This window comes from Taudactylus pleione, unplaced genomic scaffold (assembly GCF_031769625.1).
Source record: "Taudactylus pleione unplaced genomic scaffold, aTauple2 ptg000366l, whole genome shotgun sequence".
In the NCBI taxonomy this organism is placed as follows: Eukaryota; Metazoa; Chordata; class Amphibia; order Anura; family Myobatrachidae; genus Taudactylus; species Taudactylus pleione.
This window is the reverse complement of record NW_028284767.1, coordinates 5993942-6017460: the sequence shown is the minus strand read 5'-3', so window position 1 is coordinate 6017460 and position 23519 is coordinate 5993942. Positions and strand designations below refer to the sequence as shown.

At 42.1% G+C, this 23519-nt stretch overlaps 1 protein-coding gene across 6 annotated transcripts in view; it reads right to left on the bottom strand.

The window, feature by feature from the left end:
* LOC148508445 (epsin-1-like) overlaps positions 1-23519 on the bottom strand; it is a 130457-nt gene that overhangs the window by 93359 nt on the left and 13579 nt on the right. Inside the window, exon 3 of one of the 6 annotated variants that reach the window (XM_088444553.1) lies at positions 10915-11037. The exons of the other annotated variants lie outside the window; for them this stretch is intronic. The gene's annotated coding sequence lies outside the window, so the exon portion shown is untranslated. The remainder of the gene's footprint in view (positions 1-10914; positions 11038-23519) is intronic. 6 annotated transcript variants of the gene reach the window in all.

The window sequence follows — 23519 nt, the reverse complement described above, 5'->3', positions numbered from 1 at the left end:
AGGAAGGGGACTTCGAGTTCGGCACCACCCCGGGAGAGTTTTAAGGTTAGGCAACCTCAAGGGAGGGTTCTGTGACTTACCTGCACCGTCTGGACTCTCCTTCTGTCGGGCTTCCACTGACTGTATTTCACTCGGCGGCTTAAGTCGCCAGGATTTCATACCCAACCCCATATGTTCTACCCATTGTAAATGTGGCCTCCAAAATAAAGGCTATACAACACAATAAATAAACCCTATTCATAAAGATCACAAATAAAATATAAACTTGTTACATTGTCAACTCTCAGACATATACTACCTCTGAACCATTTCTTGAAGGAAGTTTAGAAAACACAGAGGGGTCAATCCAATTAGGTGCGCGTTGCTATTTTCTCTTCAAATTTGCATAGCAAATTCATTTTGCATTTCCAATTAGCAACTTGCACTGAATCAGTCAGACTGAAGTCGCACCTGTCCATTCGCACCAGTTGGAAAGGAAATCTTTATTTTAAGGTTAAAATGTGGGACACTGTGCTGAACCTCTTGGACACCCCCCCCCCTAATGACTAAAGCTGGGTACACACGTAAAGATTTTCTGTCCAACCATCCAACTAGTTGATTGGTTGGAATGAAAATCTGGTAACGTATGGGAGTAAAAGATCATCAGCAATTTGCTCCTAAATGTCAGAAAACAGATGAAAATGGTCGTTCAGACAAGTTTTTCAAATGTTTGATCTAAACAATTTGTTCAAACAACAGTTTTTGTCCATTGTCCGGCGTTTGGGAGCAAATTGCTGATTGTCATTTGCTTTCATACGTTAAAGATTTTCTGTCCAACCATCCAACTAGTTGATTGGTTGGAATGAAAATCTGGTATGTGTGTATGCACCTTAAGTAGGCATTTTGAAGTTGCCAATTAGCTTAATTAGTCCAATAATTACATGTCATTTTTGGGGGTAAAAAAATTGTCCTCAAATTACCCCCAAAACTATTTTCGTTAGTTTAGGTACCCGAAATTTTATTTGAAAGAAATTGACAAATTAATGTTTCATTTTTTATTTTATTTTTTCAATTTTCAAGATGCCCTCACCTTGTTTTCTACTTTTTATTTTTCGCTTAATTCATTTGAGATTAAACGACAAAAAAGTTAATCATTTTCTTGCATTTTTAAAAGAAAAAAAATAAAATACACAAATCAGCCATTTGACACCATTTCAAAACCTACAGTACCTTCCTAATGCCCACAAACAGTCTTCTATACGGTCCTGCTAACTAAATTATCCATTTTGGGGGGGTCCAGGATGGTCATCCCACTTTTTCATGCACTTCTCTCAAATCTCATTGGCAGTCAATTCAAACCCCTCCGCTGCGAGTAGTGTGAATAGGTATTTTTAATAGGACTGGAAAGTTCGTGGGAGCGCGCTACGAAGCAAAGTCGGCGAGTTTAAGGTAACAAACTCGCATTTCGCACCTAATTGGATTGACCCCCTAGTTGCTGGAGGGTATTGCACAATAGTTTATAAAAGGCAAATACACAGATCACTTAAGTCTGAAACTTGGTAGCTCGATCTGATTTGTAGCCCTCTCCTGTCCATCATTGCCTATGTGGGGGGTACATGTGCAGTAGCATTTCTGTGTTAGCTAGTGGTTCTAGACCCCCAAACGTAGCAAAATTCTGATGTTGAATTGGGACACGGCCATATCCCCACTGAAAAGCACTGACTACTTCATGTTATGGGCATGATTTCTAGGGACACACCTGGTGCTTCAGAAGCTGCCTTAAATGGGGAAAACAGTCAAGACAGGCCGAGCAGACCAGATATGGACCCTCTTTACTAGCACAATATGACCTACCTTTGGTGGGTTTATTGCTGTTGTAATATACTTTCAATGCACTTTGCACACTGCGGATGTATTTGATAAAGTGACATGCTACATGAGTCTACATATTCTGTGTTTAATAAATGTTACTCATGTAAAATTCTGTGAAATTGTCTGAGAAGACGCCATGTGACGGGGAGGCTGGCCGATTTATGTATATCCCATTAGGCCTACCAGAAAATGATAGGATTATGGGGTGGTATACATTCTGGTCTTGCCTCTCTCACCTACTTGAAGTTGGCCTGGGGAGTGTCATCTTCCCCCCACACCCCTCCTTTCCCCTCAGGGTCCATGACCACCATAAGAGTTTAGGCCCCTACAAAATAGACGATTTTATTAAAGATTTGTCCGATTCCGACGCATTGGAACGACAAATCGTTAAAATCATCCAGTGTGTATGTACTACATCGTGTAATGCGCACTCCCATGTGGTTGTTAGGCGCATCGCCTAATCTTTTGTGAATGCAGGAAAATCAGGCGATGCAGCCAACTATTCCATGCAGCGCTATACGGCGGGGGCTGCCATATGGGGCGGTCGGGCACCGGAACACCCGATATGTCAGCGCTGGTTTCATGAGCAGCATCACTGGGTACACAGTCATTTAGTGTGTACCCAGCTTCAATGTCTGGTTATGTGGCAGTGAATTAGTTAAAACCCAGCTCAATGAGGTTTATATATGAATCTAAAAATGTATTTTGAAATGAATTAATGTATATTTCATTTATGGAGCTGCAGCTACATTAAATAAGAATGTAAATATTTAATGTAGTCAAGTGGACCTTTGAAATGTTTAAATTTCATGTATGGCACTACAGCGTCAGAAAAATATGTCTGGGGGCTCCCAGCTCCCATAGGGTTGATTCTGGGTGCTGTGTGCATGAATATATATGTACTTAATGTGGGTACACACTAGCCTGATTGATCAGCCGCCTGGCTGGCTGACCGATTTTGTAAGTACTGTACGTGGCTGTGCATACACACTTATAGCTGACCAATATGTCTGGCCGCAGGAACCAGTTGTGATGTAATTGTCGCTGGCTTCTGCGGCCAGCATATGGGTTGGTCGGTAACCCATTAACACAGACATATGTGTGCAATATATGCTTCAAATATATCACATCTGCCACGTGATATACATGGAAACTACGCAGTTCACAGATAGTGTGTATACACTATACGATATATATCGTTGGTTGGCTGTACGAAAGATACATTGTTCAGTGTGTACCTAACAGGTACATTACTGTAAATGTGTAAGGTGGATTTTTGTTACAGGTGTGGTTGAAAGAACAATACTGTGTGACATTGGAATAGGAAACCATGTTAATTAAGAATTTGGTTTGAGGCTAGAAAGGTGTAATGGTGCGTACACGGTATGATAAAAATGCACGATATGAACGATAACGACCATGCCGTTATCGTTCTTCTTTGGTGCCTACGAACCCTCAGACAACCAGCGATGCCCGGGCACATATGGACGATAACTAGTGTTCACTCTAGCTCCGGTGGCAGGCAGGGCGCCGGAGCTAGAGAGGGCAACCTTGTGCGCGAGCGTGAGAAAAGGGGGCGTGGTCATGAAAAGGGGGAGTGTCTAAGCGTCCCTTTTCGTCATACTTGGAGGCGTGCCCGCACTTACGGACACGCCAGGCAGCCCTCAAGCGCTGCAGAAAGGGAGAACAGATGCCGGGCGCATGCGCCCGGCGTCTATTCTCCGGCGGTGACCGGGTCACCGCACGTTTCTCGTCCCGAGGGTGACGGCACCCGCAGGCTGTGAGGGCAGGGCGCTTTTAGCCCTCCTCCTGGAGGAGGGCAGGGCGCCGCGTCCCGCTAAAACAGCCTAGCGGGAACGCTACGATAACAACCATCGCCCGTGCATGCAGGCCAACCTGGTCGATATTGACCAGGTTACATAGAGACCGTGGCCCGTCGTTGGTGGGTTGGTGGTATGCTGGATGAACGATAACGATCATCCAGCACACCGGGTAGGTGCAGGAAGATCAGTCAGCGATATCGTTATTGCTGACTGATCGTACCGTGTGTACACACCATTACACTGACCAAACCTTTCTTTGGCTTGAACGCACATCAGGGGATATATCTTGTGCACCTGTATGTGGACACATCTGTATATATTTCAAATGCAGACTTGGGGCCACATGTAATAGGGTGAGCGTTTAGAAAGTTTGAGAGTTTAGCAGTAAACTCACATTGGTCGAGTTATCTTCAAAGTGGGAAACATCAGAATGTTCTCTGACTATTACATTGGCCAAGTATAAAAAGCGTGATAAACGCTCACATTTTCTAAACGCTCACCCTATTACATTTGGACCTTGGTGTCACCACGGGCTGATTACATGTGTGAAATAATAAAAAATATATATAAAATCAGGACAGTAGAGCCCATGTGTACTGTTTATAGGATGTTGTAGATTATCATTATCACCAACAGCATTAACTAGTGTGTAAGAACACTTATCAGAGCTATCTTGTGAACACTAAACATATTTCTGCTGTAAACAAAAACTATGGTGGTCGCTCACATCAGCTTAATGACATTGCACAGGTGCTTGTAAAGGGCGGGTGTTACACTGGACTACAGAGAAATTAGGGAGGCCAATCCCTGGATCGGAATCAGCAGGATCCCAGGAATTTAGGCCCAAAACGGCAGGATTTTTATCCTGGGATTCGAGCTTCAAATACCGGGATAGAGCTGCGCATGCGTATTGTGCAGTTTAGCCGGGCAGAGCAGAGTCAGAACATGCTGCCCCGGCATGGTGGGCAGGCAGTGCGGAGGACAGGCTGTATGGCTGAACGGGTGTGACGTCAGAGGTCACGCTGTGCATTCCCACACCATCCACGCCCTGCCCGCCCTCGGAGGTGAGCACTGACTCTGTGAGCCAGAGGAGACTGACTGGAGAGGGAGAGTGTGTTGGCGCCGCGGCCCTGTGTGGCCAGCTTCTGCCTGCTGTGAGCCACTGGTGGTGACTGGTGAGGTGAGAGACAAGGTCAACAAGTGTCACATAGTCTGAGGAGGCCTGGGTGGAATGTTGCCGACTGTGCCTGCTGTGTGAGTACCCCTGCCTGCAAGCTGCAAGTGCAACTGCTTTGAAGATGAAAAGGTGAAGAGGACGGTCACTGGAGTGAGGATGGAGGCTGTCCTGCTCCCTGGAGTGTGCGGACTAGTGCTGCCTTCTGGGCTGGATAGTGGAGTGTACTTTGTCTGGAGGGTGAGTCATTGAATGTTTTTTTTCATTGCTCAACTCAATCCTGGAGTTCCCGGGAAAGCCGGGATTGAGAATTTTTTTAATCCCACATAATTGAAAAAGTGAGGCGGGATTGGCTTCCCTAGTCCTGATCACAAGTAACCTGTCAGGTAGACCAGCAGCAGTCACCAGCAGGCAGCTGCTCCAGTTGCTATACCCATAAGTAAGTGGTTCCAGATGCCAGTGAGGGAGCCTAGAACAGGGTGGTGGATTAATCTAATCTGGTCACATCCATGACTAGGCCATTACAACAAGATGGGTTTATTTAAAGTCTCCTTTAGACTAACTTTTGAAACAACAAAGCATCAGAAAAAGGTAAAAAAAAAAAACAACAACACCACAACATGCATTATAAGCTGGGGGAGAAAATAAAACAAAAGCTTAGCAATTAACAACATATAAACACTCACAACAGGAAAAAGCTTTTAAGTCTAAATAAATAAATAAAAAACAACAAGGCGGCATGAAAGCTTACCATGGTCTTGGACTACAGCCCTTTAGTAGCAGCAGTAACCAGAAGTGGGAAGTTAAAACAAGCAAAATCCTGGAGATTGCAATGCGGCATTATTCTAGTAACTTCCTACTGTACATAACAATAGCTAGCTACAAAATGACCTAGAATGTTCAAAATGTTAAATTCAAATGTAACTTTAGAGTGGTGGCAGATAGGCAACTCCCCCAGCTTCAGCAGCACCCAGTCTCATGTCTAATTTATTAATGGTAGTTGGGACAGTGCTGTGCATCTGTATCTCACACTTCTAACATACACTGAAAACGCTCCGCATGAGAGGGTCTGTGCAAGAGTTACAGATTTCACTTGGAAAGTGCTTATAGCAAGTGTGATCAGACAGACACTTGTCCAACACACTGCGAAAGACATTGTAAGAACTGCTGGAGCCATAAAATGCATTACACATATAAAGGTGATGGACATATGACACCAATGGGACCCCCATTAACTTCAAAACTTAGTTTGCACAGCAAGAACACATTTTTATTATACACTTACTATACAGCGCACACATATTACATAGTGTTTTACAGAAATTATTATTATTAAGCTTTATTTATAGGGCGTCACATGTGGTCCACAGCGCTCTACAGAGGGCAAACAAGACAATACACAGTAAACAGTACAAAACAGTAAACCGTACAACTTGCAACAAAGCTACGGAAGCAGGGGAAAGTGCACCTATACCCATTAGTGAGGGCACAACTATCAGGTATAGAACCACTAAACAAGGCGGGAGGGCAGCGAAACAGTGGTGCCTGGGGCTGTAAGCCCAAGGAGGTGGTGTAATGTGTAGATGGTGTGCAAGAGCAGAAGGTAATGAGAACACAGAAGCTTACAATCTAATGGGAGGTGGAGACACAAAAAAAACAGTGAGTGAACCAGTGTAATGGGAGCAGAGGGCAGGAAGTGAGAGTGGGAGAGATGGAGGAGTCAGTAGGGTGAGGTAGGTTATGTAGCGACAAGGCTAGGTGGTGGACGGGTATGCTTGTATGAACAGGTGGGTTTTCAGAGCTCATTGGAAGCTTTGCAGGCAGGAAGATAATCTGAGAGAGCGAGGGAAACAGTTCCAGTGGTAGGGGGCGGCACAGGAGGAATATTGGATTCGGGAGTGAGATGTGGTAACCAGAGTCGAAGAAAGGCAACGATCAATGGCCGACCGTAGCAGGCGGGCATATGTGTGGAGCGATGGTCAGACAGAAATACAGAATTTGATGGCAGATAAAGACCATTTGGCCCATCTATTCTGCCCCTTTTGGGTTAGATTATTAGTGTTAGGTGTGGGTAGGGAATTAGGGGTTACGGTTGATAGGGCATTAGGGTTGTTTGGGTATTAGAGTAATAGTTTTAGGGTTGGAGATGTAGAGATCAGTGGAGTTGGAAAGGGCCTTGTATGGGAGGGTGAGGGGTTTGAAGAGTTATCTGTACGATAAGGGGAGCTAGTTCAGGGCTTGGCAGAGGTATATCAGGGAGAAAAACAAAACTACAATACTTATTGTACAGTCAGCCAATAATTACAAAGATTTCATCAGAGAGAAATGCTTGTATCATATCCGCAAAAAAAAAAAAAAAAGTTAAAATATGGTAAAATAAAAGTATAAATGTACAGAATGTAAAACATTTTATCAAAAAGCTTAAAAAAGGGAAAAAAAAAGTAACCATTAAAGATGCGTTTTTACTGGGGTAATCCTTAATTGACAAACCAGAAACATTTTACAATTTCCCTATGGCCACATAGATCAGCTGTGTGAAAGGTTTCTGCCTATACTCTTCCCAATCTTAGTAGACAAAACAGGTTTAAAGGAACATGAGGATGTAACTGATAGGAAAGCAATGTGTTGAAATACTTGATATTGGTAGTCTGTTCTTTCCTTCCTTCCTTCCTACTGTGGTTTGCAAGAAAGATTTACAATGTACAGTAGTAAATAATTCATTTAAATTTGCTTAGGAGGTTTTGCTACAACACAATTAAAATATTGAGATTAAAGTACACGTACAGAGACATGTATTCCTCTTTGAATATAAGGGACAAAGAGACATCCACACACCAGACTGTGATGATCAGACACCACACATAGCAGGCATAAAATGCACCAGTCCGTGTTGTTGCCCTACAAATAGAATAGCACTGAGGCAGCAAGTCTTTGTAAACCATTTATTCTCAAGGACAAAAAAAAAAAAAAAATTGAAAAAACATAATAGGATAAACAAGTACACTCAGATGACTGGCCGCCTTGCTCAGTAAAAAACATGCTACTTTGCACAACTTTGGGAGCTCTCCGATCAGCCTCCTAAGACTTTCGCTCACACAAGATGATCGGACATACACATACATGTAACTCAAAACGGTTTCACCAATAATTACAGCGCAACTAACCAAAGGAAGTTGAGAAATGGGACAAAGAGCGTTTGCTAGCACATGTGGCCGACGTTATCATGCAACAAAAATTCCACAGAAAAATAATGGAATGTCTATGGGCTGTTTTTTTTTTCTACAGACAAAGAAATCTGCCAAAGTACCAAACTCAGAATATTTGGTTTGTCCGAATCAATTGCCGGCATAGTGTCCTCTGATAGCAGATCCTTCATGAGGCCAATGGGACACCTCAAAATGGATTTATGGGAGGAGGATGCACAAACGGCATTCACAAGACATCACAGTATAACGTCACTTCTTTAGCACTATGGAATAATATTTACATTCAGTTCAAATAGGAATTTTCTCCTATTTAAAAACACTCATAGTGCATACACACGGTAACATTTTTTCTTCACATCAGAACGATAACGTTCATATCTGAAAGTAAAATCTGACATGTGGGCAACAATGAACGATGCGCATTCCCGTTTGTCAGGTAACGATATCTGAAATCTGATGTGTTTGCAGTCAGATTTGGTCGATTTCATTCATTTTAATACAGGCTGAAATCGTTCAATCGTTTGCAGATCGTTCATCTGACCGTGTGTATGCACCATAACTTTGTTGACCTCAATTTTGGTTACTACTGAAAAACAGCCTACTGGCCCTATTAGCAGGCTCTTTAATGTAGATCGGGTTTAAAAAGGAGATTGTTTTTCATTTTGGGGGGGCACACACACACACACACACACACACACACACACACACACACACACACACGGAATTTCTCCAGCTGAATGACACCAATAGCTTCTACCAGATTGGGGCTTGAACATTAAGGGTAAAAGGCCGACCGTGTTCTCCTCAGGATCAATTTCACAGGTGCTCCTCCTGGCAATACCCTCCTCCACAGGTCTGCCAGCCAAAATCAGAGCTGTGCTGCGCTTATATCACTATGACAAGTACAGTAACAGATCTCTTACCTGTCTTTAAGAGACAGGGCGCGGTTTGGACGGCGGGAACATTGCAGAGAGGGTAGATGGAAGGTGCAGACATACACGGTGCCTCAGCGTCCATTGCTGGACACAATTATATCTGTGTCCAGCCAGCAAGTGGGCAATATCTACAAGAGGCTTTAAAAATAATAATCGGTTTCCAGCCAGATTACACTGCACCGACCATACTAACTTTGTAATGCCGCCCGGCAATATTTCCCGCAAGGTATCACTCATACGTCTCTGAGCACGAGCCTGATCTGCCATTTAGCAGAAAAGAAACGCTAATCGGCAGGCGAAAGCCCAAAAAGTGCAAACAAGAAATAACATATCAGCAATGTAATTTCTAAGGAGGAAAAAATTAAAACTGTAGCTGCTTGGTGAAGTAAAGTTCAAGTGTCCTGGGACTGATCTGTAAGTAAGTAACTCAGAGGGAGATGTAGTAAGAAGTTGCCCAAAGCACCAAATCAGCTTCTGTCATGTAGCAGACTGTGCTAGATTAATGACAGAAGCTGAGTGGGCGCTTTGGGCAACTTCTCCACTTTTTCTCTCTCCAAGTCTTGATACATCTCCCCTAAAATATACTAATAATGTTGGTGGTGGTACAGGGGATAGGTCATAGATGAGGAGTACTAATAATGTTGGTGGTGGTACAGGGGATAGGTCATAGATGAGGAGTACTAATAATGTTGGTGGTGGTACAGGGGATAAGTCATAGATGAGGAGTACTAATAATGTTGGTGGTGGTACAGGGGATAGGTCATAGATGAGGAGTACTAATAATGTTGGCGGTGGTACAGGGGATAGGTCATAGATGAGGAGTACTAATAATGTTGGCGGTGGTACAGGGGATAGTTCATAGATGAGGAGTACTAATAATGTTGGCGGTGGTAAAGGGGATAGGTCATAGATGAGGAGTACTAATAATGTTGGCGGTGGTCATAGATGAGGAGTACTAATAATGTTGGCGGTGGTCATAGATGAGGAGTACTAATATAATGTTGGCGGTGGTACAGGGGATAGGTCATAGATGAGGAGTACTAATAATGTTGGCGGTGGTACAGGGGATAGGTCATAGATGAGGAGTACTAATAATGTTGGCGGTGGTACAGGGGATAGGTCATAGATGAGGAGTACTAATAATGTTGGCGGTGGTACAGGGGATAGGTCATAGATGAGGAGTACTAATAATGTTGGTGGTGGTACAGGGGATAGGTCATAGATGAGGAGTACTAATAATGTTGGCACAGAAGGGGTCAGGATCAGTATTGTGCATTACAGATGTGCCCTCACTTGCTGGGTGTCTGTACACTAAGGCGTGAGTCTCCCGGCATGACTGAGATGCTCTGGGAGAAGTAGCAGAAGCACAATGAAACTTGGCGTGACGAAACCCGCGTTGCTCACATCTGTGCCATATATCCCTCATCTCTCCACTGCGACACAGGAGAGTATAATATGGCACTGTGTTGGGAGTCTACTGTGCATGCGCGGGTCTCTAGAAAAATGAACGCAGCACCATTTTGCCTGTGATTTGTGCAGCGCTGCAGTCAAAGGACTTTGGAGAGATAAGTATAATTCATGGGTGCAGGGTGTGCGGTGTGATCCTCCCTGGTCCCAGAGGCCGTGTGCACCACACACCCTGCACCCATTATAGATACGCCACTGTCAGTCACACACAAATGTCGCACACCAAGTGTAAGCTAGCAATGTAGTTTGGTTGCTTTTGGGCGTTAATTATGCAAATAAGATCCACATTTTGAACGGGGGAAAAAAAAAAAAAAAAAAACCTGGTCAGCAAAGCTGAGTCGCACGGGAGCTGGGGCATCGAGAGGGACTATATGGCGCAACTAATTCAACAATAAGAAAGGACACAACTGTAGTTACTCAAGAGAATATATCACAGTTAAATAATTTATTGTGTTAACCTGGACGTAGTCAGCAGCCTGGCGCAGACAACAGAATCCCGGCACTAGAATCTCAACAGCAGTCATAATCCTGGCTCCAGAACCCAGACGGCTGCAATCCAGACGATCAGTATTAGGGTTAGGCTGCGGGAGGAGTGAGTTAGGGTTATGGTTAGGGGAAGGGTTAGAATACTTAGCTGCATGCGTCAGGATTCATACAATTTTTTTTGCATGTGGGGTAAATACACTGCAGTTTAGATCTCAGTTTGGACGCGCCCCCCCTAATCTAAATCTCTCTGAAAATTTTAAATTTGCCCCCCTCCTGCAGTGCAGAATGGTTTTACCAAGATGCAGTTACTTGCTCCTTCTTACTCTATTCCCAAATCTGAATCAGGCCCTCTGTTTGGAAAAGATTAAGTTCTATTGAAAAACAGAAAACAAAACTGTTTTTAATCAAATATATTTTATGTTCAAAGTATCCTGATGATTTATCTGGTGGTGATAAATATGCCTTGTGCTACAATTTTACTGCAATAAATTTGTTATTACTAATCTACATTACTATACATTTGCCATTTATTTCGGGGTAGAAAGCTCGGCGTACCGAATCTACAGCCTTGTATATGCCAATGGTAAACATGGGAATAGATAAAATTGGTCTCACACTCTTAAGTATGTGGGAGGTTTAAATGCACTAAAGCTGGATACACACCTGACAGATATCTGCAGATAGCAGTTCAGTGTGTATGAACAACCATTATCTGTCCGTGGGTCCGGCTGGCCAGAGGGTGTGTCATACCCCCCTCCCCATAGCTTCTGCAGCAAGTACTGCCCATACACACACAGCACAATAGACAGATATCTGCCATCGGCTGTGCAGCAGAGCCGACGCGATATGTCTGAACGGTATCGTTCACAGACATATCGCTGGTGCATACTGGCCGATGGCCACCCGATATATTGGTCGATCAATTGATCGGCCAATATATCTGCCAGTGTGTACCCAGCGTAAGAGTCATTCTGAAAACATTCTACAGGATGAGTTTTCTATTATATATGATTAGCAGATATTCCTTTCTATATAAAGTTTTACCCATTGGCCTGTATTCAATTCTCTGGCAAGATGTTAAGCTGCGCACATCACAGAACACCACCATAACCCAACTTCGCTAATTTTCCTACGCACCACTATGGTGAGAACAAGCCTCAGATCACCAGGTGTGATGTCAAATGTCAGCTGGAGTGGTAGAGGTGCGATCTCATGCAGGGGGAGGGGGCTGGCATATCGTGCGGGCGGCCACCCGATCGCACCGTGTGCGGACTGCCCGATATGTCGGCCGTCGAAACCCGCGTCACAAGGTGCATATCGCACAGTGTATGGGTGGCTTTACTTTCATAATGTGATTGGCTCTATAGAAATAATAAATTCTGATTTGCAGTTGCAAGGAAAAGTGCAAAATATATATATATTTTTTTTATATATTTATATAGTGCATTTATTTGTAGCTGGTCCCCTTAATAGAATTTTAACGATGATGTTTGCAATATGGATGCAAATGTAGGGACTCGCCAAAATTACATAACCTTAACGTTGGGTTGTAATCTTAAAAGTTTTGATTAAGATATAAAACAATTCTGGCACGAATAAGCACCAGCAACAAATGCTTTCACTTCTATATTGAAAGTAAAAACATAGCTATCGCTTCTAATCTAAAAATAAAGTACAGGCTTTGATTAGTGTTATTCTAAAAACAAGTTATGCAGACTAACAGCACAGAAAAAAATAGCCATGTTCATTTTAGCCATTTTAATTTAGCAGCTTGTCCCACCTGCTACATAACAGACACCAGGAATCCAGGCCAAAGCATCCGAAGAAATCTTACATTAGTGAAGAAGCAAATACTGAAAGATGGAAATGGGAAAATGAAGAGGTGGGGAGACAGCTGCTTGTAGCAACTCCGGAAAAATGAGCATAGGAAATAAAAACAGTATTACATTTAATTAAAATACCCAGATTGCATTACAATAATACAATGATTAACTAGATAGTCTCTTTGCTTATAGATCTATAAAGATAAGCTTCCCGTATCGTCATTCTCAGTCTCTCTCTACAAATTGTTTTGCTGGTGTAGCTGCAGTAAGTAAGGAACTGCATAAAAAACCTCTTATTGTAGGAACATTATATACTCATTACGGCGGATATGGCAAACTCAATGTCAGTCGCCAGTAAAGATTCTCCCATCAAAAGGAAACCTGTGACTAATCTAATAAAACATTTTTGTTCAGATGTAATTATTTTTGCAAGAGACCCATTGGGTAGAATGGTATCCGGATGGAAGATAAATAGTACATAGACAGTCAATAGGTCAACACCAGATGGACAACAGGGTCAAATGGTCACCAATTAAAACGTCGGCATGGATTTAGGTAGACAGGGTCAAAAGGTCGACATTGTTTTTCATAATTTTTTGGTTTAGGGTTAGGTATTTGGAGGAAGGTTAGGGTCAGGCATCAGGGGGAGGGTTAGGGTGTCAACTATTTCTGTGTCAACCATTTAAATCTGTCAACCTTTTGACTGTCCATCTATATACAGTCGAGCTTTCAATCAACACCCAGGTAGAACAGTGGTTGTATGTGGAGAACCCCATGGATAGTGGACTGTGTCATTGTGAGAAACCGTAGGAAAGTCAGGGGTGTAGCTATTCTTTTACATAGTCAATTACATAACTCAAATTTTAAATTAAGTGGCAGACCCTAATGGTAGGTATAAATATACCTTGGTTAACATATATGCCCCTAATGTTTAGCATAACTTCCAATTGTTGTTGGTTGGGAATTTTAACTCTGTAGAGCATGCCTCTATAGACCGACAACAGACCTCGCTATCTAGTACACAGTCTGTGTGGAAACAATTCCTTAAAACAGCTCTCCAATATTTGAAGATTAATCAATCCTACTCCATTCCGCAGAGAATTGTTCTTGGTCCCTGGATAGATAGGATTCTGGTCTGTGACTCACTGGTGTCTTATGTACAGGAGATAGAAACAGGTGGGATCAAATATCAATATATTATGAATTCCTATTACTTTGACACTAGGTAATTTTGTTAGTGGGCCCCGCCCTTGGCGCTACCCAGCATACCTGTTTAAGTTAAATTTGTCTAAGGAAATTCTCACCACCCAATGGATGAATTATCTAGATGACAATTTGGATGCTTGGGATAATCCAACGGTGTTCAAAGGTGGTTTTAAGGGGGCACATCAATTAATAGGTCTTTAGGAAGTGTAAGGACAACTCCCTGTCATCTAAGCTATCCTCGGGACTTCAAGCTTATACCAGTAATACTACCACAGCCTCCCATGAGGCTTATCTGCAGGCAAAACAATTCTTATATATTTCTACCGTCCCAGGCCAAGGAGGACATAATATTTTTTCCAAGGTGGAAATAAAGCAGGTCGCCTATTTGACCATGTTGAAACCTTGGCGTCAAAACCCATACATCACTGCAATACAGGATCCACTGACAAACACACTAGTAACCATGACATATTTAAGAAATTTGAGGACTTTATATCAAAGTTTGCCTTTTGACTGGGGCAAACATGACCTCATGCTACTCGAAGCTTCATTGCCTGAACTTACCTCTAGTCAGAGGGAATTGCTTAGTAGGAATGTGTCTCAAAGATGTATTGACAGCAATATAGGCTACAACTGGGCAAATCTCCTGGCCTGGATACACTTTCCAATGAGTATTATAAACTATTACATCAACAGGTAGCACCAGCTTTATTAGACCTATTTTAATGATCTTTTAAAGAATGGATCCCCTTTCTACATTTTAAAGACACAACTACCATCTTACTCCCCAAACCCCAGAGGGACCCTGTTCCTCTGGATTCTTATATGCCCATTAGTCGATTCAATAAGGACGCTAAACTTCTTGCAAAGATTATGGCGGAGGCTGCCGGATATTTACTTACCATCAGATGGAGTTTGCGTGAGGCAGCCTGACTAGCACTGGAGGCAGCCCGTTCCTCTGCCTTCTAGACTGGCAGTTTCCTCAGAAGGATGCACCACCTAAATGGCTGCCTCCACTGCTAGTCCGGCAGCAAGACAACACATTTCAATAAGCAGATTACTCCCTTGCCAAACAAGGTAACCGGATTTGTGCTCCACGTCAGAGCTTTCTGACCTGTGCCGGAGCAGAGTGAAGTGTGACTGGATGTTAGAGGGACACCCTTACCTTCAACACGCTCATTTGAACCCACGATTGCCAGTTGAAAGTCCCTGCAATTTAAGCCATACTCAAAGATCCGGACAAAGGGGTGAGATAGATAACTTTCCCCTTTGTATTTCATATAGCACTCTATGGTCCGGTTCACGTGTAACATCATAACGGCAGAATTCTGACTGTTTCTGCTTGTATATATTTTTATATATTGTTCCAGCTTTGAGGAGCTTATTATCTCAGCAACTGATGAGATGGATTTTTAGTATTGACGACTATGGAGTATAACAAAAAATGTGTATTCACTCCACTTTCTATTGTGGCTAATGATGCAACAATAGCAGATATTTTGCAACAGTTTCTCCTCATATTTTACTTTACCATATTCATTTGATTGTTACTGTGTCTTTTACTACATGAATATTAGTTGTTATATAATATATTGTATTTCAATTGATTTGTGACCTCTTAGTTGTACAAACACAGGACTTCTGAGTGCTTCCATTTACTTACATGGAATTCCCTTCATACCTTGTGGTTTCTGAGAATCAATACAATTAAAATGAATATCCTGCCCAGACTGCTGTATTTATTTCAAACTTTACCGGGGAAGGCTCCAGATTCCTTCCTCTGCTCCCTTCAATCCATGTGTGGCAAATTTGTTTGGAATAACAAAAAACCCAGATCTGGTCTGTCAATATCCAAACAAAATGAAGTATTAGGCCTCCCCCTGTTTTACAATACTACCCAACTGGGTTACCTCATCTCCTGGCTAGCTGAACCTGGGTTCAAGAAATGGGGTGGTAAAGGAAGAGTTGTTGGAGGACCTAGGGGTTAGATTCCTGCCTTGGGTTCCGGGGCGCAATACACCAGGCTCAGCCTATGTGGTCCCTTCCATTTGATTCACTTTGGAGACGTGGGACAAGTAAAATAAACAATGTGACTTGGTTCGCTATCCCTCCAAACTCATGCCATTCTGGAATCACCCTCTATTGCCTATAGGTTGCACTACGGCATTTGCCCAACTTTGGATGTCAGCGGGATTAAACAGATTCTTCCATATTATGGTACAACACGTCCCTCAATCTTTTATGGACCTGCGGAAGTAGTATAACCTCCCTAGCACCCTTCAATTTTAATATGTCCAATTGAAAAGCTTCATTCTAACTCAAACCCATTCATGCCAACTTCGCTCCCCGATGCCATTTGATCGCTTCTGTATATATAATGCTACATGTCATTACTATATAGCTCCTTCTGTCTTCCTCCTCCTCGCCTGTAGAACCATTGGGAGCGAGACTTCAGAACAACAATGGCCGAGGAAGGAAGGTCATCCAAATTGCAGTAAAATTGCAAAGCCTCCAATCAACACTGCTATACAGGAAAACAACTACAAAATATATACCCACAAGTACATAGTTCCCACTAGATTGCATTCCATCTATCCCCACACTGCCAACCAATGTTAGCACAATTGCAGACACAAAGGCACTTTCCTTCATATATGGTTGGATTGCCCAATTATTTTTGAGTTCTGGGATGATATCTTACTTCTAATTGCACAGGTTACTGTTGTACACAAGACCCACTGCCTAATCTGTTGTGCCAACCTATTAGAGCAGTAGCTAAATCTTTTGATAAACTCTTCCGCCATATAATTAATGCAGTCAAACTTTAAATAGCCAGCAGCTGGAAGAAAGCCATACACATTCCTCTAGGAATGCTGCTAACAGGATTTGGGACACTGCATCTATGGAACATATTACAAGCCTCCTTCATGATAGTTTCCAGGAATGGACATAACAATAGTAACCCGCCTGGTAAAATCTAACTCCCCCATAGGTTTTATTATTTGGCTCTCAGATGTGTTCTTATACTATACTTTACCCAACATTCCAATGTTGCTATGATTGCTCTCCCCCTCCCCTTACCAGCCTCTCTTTACCTCCCTTTATTGATTCCCAGTTCTATTGTTCAACCCATTAAAAATAAAAAATAAAAAATATATATATATATATATATATATATATATTTTTTTTTTTTTTTTTTGTTAAACATGATCGCCATCTATTAAAAATAAAATAAAAAACCTCTGTATTGCAGTCTGTTGGGTCATGTCCTTTTTGATTTTTCTGGTTTTTGACTGTACTGTGTAGGCTTTATTTTTCTTCTGTATGCTCTACATTGCATACCTCTCCTCATAACATCTCTCATGTGCAATTAATGATCTGCTTAAATGCAGACACAAATAAAAAGTAATAAAAAAATCATACATACATACATACATACATTTTGGCTATTTATTTGACACGGAAAGAGACCTAAGATTAGCTTTTAAAGAATTGCAACAGCCTAAATCAAATGGGCAAGGGATCGCCTTTCCAGGTATACATATGTATAACCAGGCGGCTATGTTCCGCTATTTGTCTGACAGGATTCATGACAGCGATACTCGTATTTAAGTCAAAACTTTTCTTGAGAGGATTTTTTGAGCATGGAAATCTACTCTTTCCTTCATTTCCATGGTCAAGAAATACCATTAACTTTTAGAGATAACCCCTTACTGTGGAATACAAGAAGGAATTTCCCATAAAACCCTATTTCATTGATTTTTAAAAGATTGACACAGCACAGTGCCAGTTACTTGCAGCCAATTTTGTGTGCTCACACCGCTGTTAAGTGCCACTAACTCCAAGCCGCTGCTAATTATAAGCAATCACCTTGGACACGATCCAGCCTTCTAATGGGGGAAGGAGCCGGACTAGTACTACACGGGAGTCCTGCACGTGTGCCCTATTGCCGGCACTAAGTTCTTCAGCCCAGTGTTGACCTGCAGTACGCTCCACCCGCAGAGAGACGAGGACGGGGATCGAGGTCTGCACAGTATAATATCCCGGCGGCTCCCTCACCAACCTAACGGAGGTTGAGATGACCGGGTATTTTACCATCTGTCTGGCTATAATGAAGAACCCCTTACCCCCTAAACAGATAACGAGTGCCATTCACTGCGGAGTCCGGCATCTCCAACAAGATACTGCTTTCTAGCAGTTTAATTGGAAAGTACAAACAAACGGCTTTGTATATCAGTAAATGCTGGAGTGTTGTAACTATTTCTAACAACAAAGTAACTCTTGGCTTAATTTGCAACTTATACACAGAACTGATTATTGGCTCCATTCCTTAAGAGGATGCATTTTTATTACTAAACACCAGACTTACAGAGGTGTTCTTTCAATTCACAGTGCGTGATTATTTCATGTCTTGACACTGGCTGCTACAGTATAAATTGTGTGTGTGTATGTATGTATGTATGTATGTATGTATGTATGTATGTATGTATATATATATATACACCAAATAACCTCAATCATTTTTCAACACTTGCTGTGGACATTTTATTTTATTTTTATTGTTATATCCTATGTAGAATTTGCATACAGATCATGTTCACTAACAGATGTATTGCATATATTTATACTTTTTAAAACAACAAGTGTAAGAACATAATTATATGTATAATAAATGTTATTTGTTACACATATGGGCATAATTCCAGGTCATTCATGATCTTTATTTTCTATTTATCATCTCACCAGCGCTGTTTATTCATCTAATTTTTTTCATTTTTAAAATAACCCTGATTTCCAAGATGGAATGGCCACACATCCATTTACACTGTGGTGGGTTGTTCAATAACTACTATTGGATGTCTAGTTAATAGACATTCACAACGAATTTTAAAATTTTCAGAGGCCGTGGAAAAATGTGATACTTTAGTTCAATGGTCCAGGTGTCTTCAGATAGCGATTAACAGAACCCTTTGGACATGCTCCCTCTGCATCCTCCCATACGTAAGGCGGCAATTTCCTACTATCACTAGTCCTTCCTAGACACCATGGACTATACTATTTATTCCACTGGAATGGCACAGTGGTTGCCTCAATTCACTACACTCCAAGTTAAGGACTTTAGCGCCACACTTACTACACCATGTAAACCATTCTCATCTGCTATGTATATTGAGATGTTTTTGAATATTTTCCATCAAGCATCTCTCTCACCGCACAGAAGCTTCCTTATGGGACGTTCCTCTTCCCCTAACGGTTATAGGTGTGAAGAAAATAATGCTGATTTATACATCATTGTTTTGGGCTCGGTCCATTAGAGGAGTCTGGCTACAGGTTAGACGTTATGCAGAAGATCACCTGATTAATTATCTCCCTTTCACAGCAGAGTGGGCTGTATTGCTTCTCCAGTCTTCATGTTGAATTCTACACTCTATTTCGAAAGGACAGAGTGTAGGTTACCTTGGATAGGGAAACTAAGGTGGAAAGCTATTTTTTGACATGTGGGAAAGCTATATACCCACGTTATCAATTGACAAGAAAATTATACACTCCTTCTAGTTTAATATGGGATTCTGTGTAGGTCACATATTTACATGCATTTTGCCATTAAAAGCTAAAATCACTTTATAGTCTTAGCCGAGCGGTGGGCAGGTTAGCTGCAATATAATTGGTGATCTAGAAAAGTGGGTCTGATATAAGAACCCAATCCGAGTAAATCTCTATCAGTCCTGTCCTGCACATACATCACATCAGCAGGTGGCCCTGGATGCGCTTTGATCCATTTTGCAGACCACAATAACCTACCCACATATGTTCTGGTTCCTCATACGTTTGTGGCCAAGCTAAAAATATACATTGTCTGATTTTTGTCCTTAGAGTCTTTCCCCTTTCTTGAAATGTGTGTACTCTAGGTGAACTGAAGGAAGAGATAAGCATCACTGAGATGACACAGTTAAGGTGCATACACACTAGACGACTTACAAACGACGCGACAGTCGACCAGATTTCCTTTGAACTCCCGGAAAAACGATATAATGCATACACACTGTGCAATCTACCCAGCGACCAAACGATATTTTGCGTTTGCGCTCATTTCATCATTAACTATATAACGTTAAACATATCGCCTGGTCGCTATGTAAAGGGTACACACTGCAGGATTTTAACTAAATCATTAACGAGATTGTCACATTGAGCTGCGTGTAGGGGCGACCTGAAGATGTGACAGATGCAGGAGCACGCATAGTGTCTACACCAGTGGTGTCAAACTCTGGCCATCCAGCTGCAGAGGAAATACACAATCCAGCATGCACTGCCACAGTTTTCCTATTAGAGCATGCTAAAACTGTGGCAGGGCATGCTGGGATATGTAATCCGCAGCAGTTGGATGGCCACGAGTTTGACAGCCCTGGTCTACACTCTTGACGATTTGTCGTTCAGGTGCGTCGGAATCGGGGAAATGGTTCAAAAAAAAAAAAAAAAAAAAAGAAGTATAGTGTGTGCACCTTTAGTCTAGTTATGCCAGTTGCCGAGGGGCGATTGTATAGCTACATGTGGTATCTAACTTTGGACTATGCTCTTTGACAGGCAAACAGAGAATGATGATTAATACATCACTAGGACAGTCACTCCCAGTTCTATCTACAAATGCTGGACAGACGGGACAAAAAGAGAAACTTACAGTTTAATGTGGACTGTTATTGAGTAGCCACATAACTAATACGACCCCTTTTAAAAAGGTTTAAAAAAAAAAAAAAAAAGAAACCCCAAACAAAACAAAACAAAAAAAAAACAACAACACATTTGTAAACAGTGTAATGGCCTAAAGGCACTTGTAACATAGCTGCAATCTGATAAACATGCCGTCATTTTGAACGGTAGGTCATTTACAGAGATGGGGAAAAAAGCCATACTGGAAGGGGTTAAATAAAGAACATTTACATAAGTAGCTTTTCTAGGAGTCAGTAAGGGAAAAGCAGCCACATATAAATCAAGAAATATTACAATAAATGTGGCGTGTGTGGGATCTGATGCAATTATGCTGCTAACCTTTTGAACACAGACATAATTGGTGCTCTAGCAGTAGTAATAAAGAACAGGACATAATGCAGCCAGGAAGTAGTACATTTTAACATACCTTGTTGAAACTATGGGGCTGATACAGAATAGACCATAACTGCTCCTGCACTGCACGCACTACACTAACCACAAGTATTCCTCTGTATGTACAGCTGCACACACCTCTGTAGTTAGGGCAGTATTTCATTAGTTTCGCATCGGCAAAAAAGTTCCGCTTGCCCAACTTTTCACCACCTACACCTGTTTTGGAAGCGAAAACGGGACCCGGCCAATGTGAACCAGGCGAAAAGTGCAGGATGAATTGGGGGGAATAACTCTGTACCCCAGAAAAAGATGGGCTGACTTCAGAAATCATTATGTTAGTATAGTATTAGTCCTAATTGAACTAGTTAGCGTACATAAGTGGTGGTAATTGCTTGCCATTAGTGTCTTGGTAAAAAGCGTTGATGAATGGTATAAAGCAGTGTTTTTTGGAGCAAATAAGTAGTTCCAAATTTGGGGTGCTTGAAAATGGGTACCAGCATATTTTAATATCTCTAAAGTGAAGTTTTAGAAAAAGTGAAATTCCTCCATCATACCTGCAATCCCAAAAACACTTAGCCCCTTCTCAGAGCACCCCCAGAAGCTTATTTCGCAAATTTTTGAAGTTGTCCCCCAACTTTTTTCCACCAAATTTCTAAGGTGGTTTTTGGAGTGTTCCTGGGATTTTTATTTTTTTGGGGGAGGGGGGGGGGGGGAGAGGCGGAGTGAATTGTCCTTGGGGTGGGGGTGTACCAAGGGTTCTGAGTGGTTTCCCAACATCTGCACCCCAAAATATAGATTTTGCACTTTTTTCTCCTATTATTCTGTGGATACAGTTTTGCCTATTTCAGTGCACTGACTTTCGCATAGGCGGAAACGGACTGGAATTGAATACGGAGATAAATTTCAGGCAAAATTTTCGCCAAAAAATGTGCAAATACGGCTTTTCGCTTTTAACTGAATACGGCCCTCAGTCGCATAGCCATCATCATTATCAGTGCGCACTTACACCAGCATAATCTGGTGCAGAAGAAAATCCACCTGAAAACAGGTGTAATTATAGAAATGCAAACACTCTGCAAGCCCACAATTCCAATCAGCACACCCTGTGTAAACTTAGCCCAGTTATACCCCTTCAACTGCCAGGGGAGATATGACTGCGTGGTGTACGACTCTGCAACATCAAAACTTGCGTATTGTCATCTCTTGCGCATGTGAGGTGTGAAAATGCACAAGATACCTTTCCAAAATCATCTTACATTCAAGTCTGCATCAGACCCTCTCTCTGTAAGTGAGGAGTGTATAATAAATAGAGCAGGCATTAAGAAGGAAGCAGTGTACCCAATAAAAGAATTATTCAAATCTAAGTTGCTCAAACTCGGATCAATGTGCCCATACATCTGAGACGGATGGCCGCGATGCAGGGCTGCGATTTTAAATGTCAGCGATTTGACAATTGCGAAAAAAAATTTGATCGCAATCGTCAAACATGTTGGATATCGGCGATTTGACTATCACGATCAAAAAATTATAGCAATTGTCAAATCGCGGACATTAAACATGTCTGCGATCCGGCGACGGATCGCAGAACACTGATGGTGGGCGATCAGAAGTTTCCTTTACAGTCCTGGTTTTAGTGATACCTATGCTTGAGCACAGGTGGTAAAATCAAAATAACTGAGGTACTAATTAAGTCACATGTTCCCAAGTATGGCTATACTTAAAACCTGGACTGTAAGTGTGCCTTGAGAACAGTGGTTGGGAACCCCTGATGTAAGAAGATAATGCATTAGTCTTAATAAGATGGCAACAATTCAGAATAATCTTCCAGGGCCTTAAGGAGAAGTTATGGAAAGTAGTAATATAGATACATTTTGAATTACTTAAAAGGGGACAGTTTAATTGTTGTAGACGCCCGCCCGCTGGGCGTCTATACAAATAAGCGCCTGATGGAGCAATTAAATTGTTGCTCCATTCGGACGCCTAAAGCTGCGGGGCGACATTTCTTCTTGCTGCCTCCTGAGGTGCTAGAAGAAATGTGTCCAAAGTCTGTGTTTTTGGGTGCTCTAATGGTAATTTGGGTGCCCTAACCACTTCTTTAGACGGGTTCCGATGTGCGCGGCTAAATCCGATGCTAGTAGCCACGATAAATACTAATGGGCGTCCGAACGGAGAAACAACTGAACTGCTCTGTCGGGCGCCTACTCATATAGACGCCCGGCAGGTGGTGTCTACAACATTTGAATCGCAGCCTAAGGGCCGCATTAAATTAGCCGCGGTAAGTCAGTTTCTGCAGAAAAGTATCGCCGGTCACGTCATTTCGCCATGCGAAAAGTTTCATCCGTATTCAATGCCAAAGATTTTTCGCCGCTGCGGAAACTCAATGCAATGGGACCTGCGATAAATTTTCGCCTATGAATAGGTGTCGAAAAAAAAGGGCAGAATTGGGG